A 6,000-nucleotide genomic window follows, 5' to 3' on the forward strand; every position below is an offset into this window, starting at 1 on the left:
TCCTCACACCAGTTCCATGGAGTTGTCTACATGGGCTACTTGGTCCTCACACCAGTTCCATGGAGTTGTCTACATAGGCTTCATTTTCCTCTGTAGAAACTGACTAGGAAGCACCACCCTACAGTGAAATGTTCTCAAGATTCACTTCCTTATGACTTTAATTCACATTAAATTATTAATTATTTTAACCCCATTTTAAAACATGATTTTGAACATTTAAAATCAAACTAATCCAACTGTCATAGGGAGCCCATCTATTTCAGTAAGAACAGCGAGTATTTCCTGCAGGTTATGTTTGGAGGAAATGAAAACCCAACGCTGACTTCGTAAAGCACCTGCTCCTCATTATGAAACCGTGCTAAGTGAATTAGAAGAGGCACACGATATGTCTGGCATGCAAGCGGATACTACAGAGCCCTGTTCACAGCACACACTGCTTGTCAATCCAGGCACCTTCTCAAAGAGCTTGGACCAAAGAGCGTGGTGTGCTACAACACAGGCAAAACCCCTAGCGGAAGAGTTTTTGGTGAGACGCTAGCAACTAAGACAATCATTAGCTAAGAGAAGGCTCACAAGTCCACATGGTCGCTGCATTGTGGAAGCTTCTCTCACCCTGGGGAGGAGGAGACTTACCTTTAGAAGCTGATGCACATTTCCTGAATGCTGACATTATAATGGACAACTAAGGTGGCCGATTGACAGAAGGAACTATACAGTGGTCATATTTCCTTGTAGCACACAGGTGTTCAGTGAAGTCCATGGATAACACAGCATCAAATGGTAGAAGAGACAGGTTCATGTGTGACTCCGCAGGTCTCATAGCCCTATCTGTATACAGCGCCTGTATCACCATCCAGCTCCCATAACATTCCCATCAACTAACTTAGCTTAATGCGGTGTACTTTTTATTGGCTAGACTAACTTGCAGGGCTATCATAAATACATACTATGAACTTGCTCTGTGCCTCAATACACAGAAACATAAACAGCTAAAAATGTGTGGATGAATTAAATCACTTGCCCTCATTTTCACGTCAAAGACCCAACCTTCCAAAGGTAAATTACAGGTTGGCACCTAATGCCACAAAACAAAAAATATAACGGAACATGAAAAAACTATAGATCTAAAAGTAGATCTATTTCACCTTTTGGCTCCAAACATTTGTGACAGCATCAGAAGTGATCTAAACAGAAGGCTGCACTGCCAACAAGTGCCTCTGGGCACATACAAGAATCTTCTGTAATGACTGGTAATCCAGTGCCTCATGGGTTTTGTTTAAAGAAATTATTTACAAAGTACCTGGAATTATTCATTCGATCTGCCACTCGTCCAGCACTGTATGCATATTCTGGAAAACCACATCATTGCACGGGTTCACCCAACTTCTCTATGGGATGGAAAGCACCAAGAAGACAGTGTGGGGCTCCTTTCCAAAGTTCAAGCTCTTAGAATAATTCTGAAAAACTCAAAAATCTTAAGGAATATTCCCCCAAAATCAAAAGACCCGTAGTGACAAATTCCTAGGAGGCACATACTTTGGTGCTATTTGTACTTTTCCAGCATCAGGAAGGAACCCTGCACTGCTTACTGTGCTTAACCCTGAGAAAGAAAATCAGATATTTCCCCTTATTGAATGAAGAAACAAAAAGGTGACTACAAACTAACCTGTTACTCATTCAGAGCCATAATGCGCAAGGCAAATTAATGTTCAGGGTTCAAAGAAAGTCATACTGTGCCCAGGAGTGGCAGAGCTGTATTTTCTTGGGGTATTGTTAAATAGAAGATGCTACACACACCTAACTGTCAGATGAGATGGATTATTGTAGGATTTACCTGCCTGGCTATATCTGCAGCATTAGGCAGCCCAAATCCCATCATGCAAAGTGGCCTCATTGGCTTCCATGGAAGCTATTATGATCACAGTGTGGGGAGTGTGTTTTCCTCCCAAAACACTTGTCTATTACTCAAATACACACACATGCATGTGCACAGAGGGGAAATACTCACAAGCAGGGGTGTGAGAACAAACAGAACACCCACCCACAGTGGCTGCACAGATGACCACAGAGAACACCCCAGTGTGCCAGAAGCTCAGTTAAAGCAAAATGAAAAAGAGTACAACCGGCACACGGAATCAGAGAACCCAGATTCAAGAACCCTGTTAAACACCACCCTCCCTCCCACAATGTCTGCAATGCCCTCCGGAACCCATCATCACATCAGCTTTTCTAGAGCACTCCCATCTCAACGCCACCTGGGAAACTCCATCACTCACCACTGGATGACAGGGTTTGTACAGAAGCTGAGAAGAGAGACCTCCTTCATCTTGGGATTAGTAGGCAGGACAGAAAAACACAGGGGCGTTAGCTCAGCGTCTTCTCTTCAGCTTAAACTGTGACACTGACTTCAAATGTATATGGTACGGATGGAAATGCTAGCCTGTGTCCCTGCTAAAATGGTGCTATCATTTATCATGGAAAATGCCAGTTTATAGATGCCGCACACATCATACCCAGAAATAAGTTAGAACATTGATCACTAGAGTATTGATCCCAATCATTGAAGTATTGAAGTCCTGATCACAACAGTCTCAACAGTGTACGTTGGGTTGAGCAAAGACAGAAACAAATACAAGGAAAAGTGGTCAGCACAAATTGAACAGCTTTACACAACAACCCATAAGACTCTCGCAAGTGGGGTCTAACCAGGAAGGTTGTTCAAAGTACCATCTAGGGGAAGGCACTTGGTGCGATGGTTAACATGCCATTTGCAATCCATGCATCCCATGTCAGAGTGCTTGGGCTTGACTCCTGGCTCTGCTTCTGAACCAGCTTCCAGCTACTCACTTTCTGGGCAGCAGCATTTGATGGCTCAAGTAGTTGGGTCTCTACCACTCACATGGGAAATCTAGATTGAATTCTGGGCCCCTAGCATTGCCCTGAGCAAGTCCTAGCTGCCAGAGGCATTTGTGGGGTGAACCATCAGACCAAAGATCTCTCTCTGCTTCTCTCTCTTTGTCTCACTCTCTCTCTTTCACACAAAATATAACTAGTACTCAAACAGTATTTTATACTTTGTGTTTCTGTGTGGGTGCAAACTGATGAAATATTTACTTACTATATACTAAATGGATCTTCTGTATATAAAGATAATTGAAAATGAATCTTGATGTGAATGGAATGGGAGAGGGAGCGGGAGATGGGAGGAGCGCAGGTGGGAGGGAAGTTATGGGGTGGAAAAAGCCATTGTAATCCATAAACTGTACTTTGGAAAATTATATTTACTAAATTAAAGTTTAAAAAAACAGATTTATAAAAAAGTCAATTTTTAAAAAAATAAATGGTCTAATATTGTAAAAAAGCCTTTGGCTTTGAACAAGAAAAAAAAAAAACATGGTTTGGATGCTACATCTAGCATTTAGGAATTGTATGATCATTCAGAACTGCTTGCATTACTCATCTAACAGGGGGTAGGCTAAGTTAAAGGGAAATAATGCATGGATAAAAGTGCTTCCAGGTTATAAGGTATGAGACAAATATATGACATGGGAATATAGCACAAGGGTTAAGGAACTGAACTCTGAGGCCAGTTGTTCATAGCCTTGTACCCCAGATAAACATGGTGAAGACAGGGATTTAATCTCTCTGTGCCTGAAGTCTCTCATATGTCATCTTTATATAGACTATAATCAGCGCAAATGATGATTAAATGAAATACATCATGCAAAACACACAGGATCCTATCTGGCATAATTAGCACTCAATAAATCTTCATTATTAGTAGTCATTTTGCAATAAGCTGCTAATAACTGAAACGAGTGTGATTACATTTTTCTGTTTCTGCACAAAGCCAGCCTTCTCTGTGAGAGACAGGAGGGAGCTGACATTAACTTCCGGGTGGGTGTGCGTCACCAAAGCAGCCCCTGATACAGCTGCAATTAGGACCAGGAGGAAGAGCGGCCATAGACTGCTAATCTGGATTACCTGACTCACTGCTCTCCTTGCGTTGTGTGCTGTGTGCTGTTCTGCTGGATTCCCGTTTCCCTAGGCTTCCCAGGCTCCTGTTATCTCTCTGTTCAGGCTGAGGGAACAGCTCACTGGGAAAGGCCATGACTGAGCCAGCCTTTAGCTCAGCAACCAAACGCCCGTTAGTGCAGACAGAAGTCAGCACTCGGCCTCCCTCCTGTGTCTGGTCTGAGGAGGGAGACAGAGGAAAAGCAAGAAACAAGATGCAGGTGCATGTCACAGAGCTGGGGACACACAGAGCCTGCCCTGTGTCCACCCATCCCTGCTGTGGGCCAGGCTGTCCTGTCGACCCAGGACACCACCACTGAGCAAGGTAAAAAGACAGAAACACGCTGCTCACAGTTCACGAGTCTGCGCAGTCCAAGACCAAGGTGTGGCATTTGGTCTGGTGACAGCCTTCACGCTGAATCTTCACCATGCTGGAGCCCAGGAGAGAGCCGGCAGGACGCGGCTAAAGCCGGTTCTCCAAGGGCCTCACATGCACCAGGAAGTGGGGCCGGGAGCGGGGGGCGGGAGGGTCTCACGGCCTAATCACCGCTCAACAGTACCACATGGGCAACACCTGAGTTCTGGAGGTGGCTCATCAGCCCTCACAGCTACTCTCTGGGAGACTTGTTTCTTCTCTCGGATCTCCCTGTAAATCAAGTTGTCCTCAGGCTGCGGGTGTCCAGAAGAGACAGGCGCTATTGGCGCGTCTGAGAAAGATGGTAGAACAACCTCCAGCAGAAGGCAAGGTTCGCACCTTGACTGACGAAGATTTGTGTGTTGGCTGGGGCCCTGACGCTGAACTCCCAGGCTGAACCGCTGACCCTCGAGTCACTTGTCAAGAATACTTCTCGGCACCAACCTGCACCTGTGCACAGCATGGACAACTGGGCCCTGACCTACACACAGCTTTCGCCTCTGCACAGGGTGGGCCCTGGCCTTTCACAGCACACACGGCACTCACGGCCCCCCGGGCTGCCAGCTGCTTTAGCAACACTCCTGTCCCTGCCCAGGGAGGTGGTTCAGGGATAAGAGACAAATGCAGTGAGTTTGCTCCTGTTCTCTCCCAACCCCTTGAAGGTGGTGAGCTGCACCCCAGCTGCATGTGGGCACACGGTCAGTTGGGGATCGTTATCAGTGCTGCATCTGAGGCTGATGTCTCCTGCGCTTTCATTCCGAGCCTGACTGCATAGCACCCTGCACCAGCTTTGCAAAACTTTACAACACATACTACAGAAGGGGGCCTTTGCCAAGGAGTTCAAACTCAAACACCTTTAAAACATAAGACATATCAGACCCCGAACTGAGCCAGCTCGAACCCCAAGTTTTCCAGCAGTTACAAAACGCAGATACAGCAGAGCTAATTGGCCAGCCTTAAACAGACATCAGCTGCCCATTTAATAGCATTCACTGAAGCCAGATGCAGGTGAAAGTCCCCGGGGCGTCTTTATTCCTTCTTAGCAGAGTAAAGGGCGTTTTTGTTATTTAGCAATTAGCGCTAGGAGGTATGAGCTGCGCTGTTCACACCTGGTACCCAGAGCACTGATGCAGTTACTCCGCACTTGCTACTGCACTCAGGGCTTCACTGAAACCCCAGGGAGAGATGGCAGCTTCCTCACATCAGTGAGGACAACAAAGCACACAAGTGTGACGCATTCGCCAGTGGACAAAGCTGACCAAGCAGGAGTTGAACCTAGGCTGCCAGATTTCAGAGCGTGAGCCTACCCCGAGTCTGCTATACTCATTTCACAAAGGGAAATGCACTTGGCACTTCTGCTCCCTGCCGTCCTGCTGCTCCCGCCTCGCCCTGTCTCTGCTTCCTGACCATTCCTTCTGCCTATGCCTGCCTCCTCCTCCCGCCTCCTGTGTTCACACTCTTCCTCTCGCTGCATTCTGCCCACCCTCCTTCCCTTTCCTCTTCCCCTCTCCTGTTGGGGTCTTAAGCCTGAGGCTGGCCCCTGACCAGCAGGGAACAGTACAAGCACTCCC

At 46.6% G+C, this 6,000-nt stretch overlaps 1 long non-coding RNA gene across 22 annotated transcripts in view; it reads right to left on the minus strand.

The window, feature by feature from the left end:
- The window catches only part of LOC127487206 (uncharacterized), a 330,743-nt gene extending 325,917 nt beyond the window's left edge, over positions 1 to 4,826 (minus strand). For 12 of the 22 annotated variants that reach the window (XR_016214442.1, XR_016214440.1, XR_016214445.1 and 9 more), the window contains exon 1: positions 4,367 to 4,826. This is a non-coding gene — a long non-coding RNA (uncharacterized LOC127487206). The remainder of the gene's footprint in view (positions 1 to 4,366) is intronic. The other 10 variants (XR_016214436.1, XR_016214438.1, XR_016214439.1 and 7 more) reach the window with 1 other exon arrangement.
- Positions 4,827 to 6,000: the final 1,174 nt, after the last annotated feature.

Source organism: Oryctolagus cuniculus, chromosome 10 (genome assembly GCF_051225735.1).
Source record: "Oryctolagus cuniculus isolate XC-2025 breed Fujian yellow rabbit chromosome 10, ASM5122573v1, whole genome shotgun sequence".
Lineage (NCBI taxonomy): Eukaryota > Metazoa > Chordata > Mammalia > Lagomorpha > Leporidae > Oryctolagus > Oryctolagus cuniculus.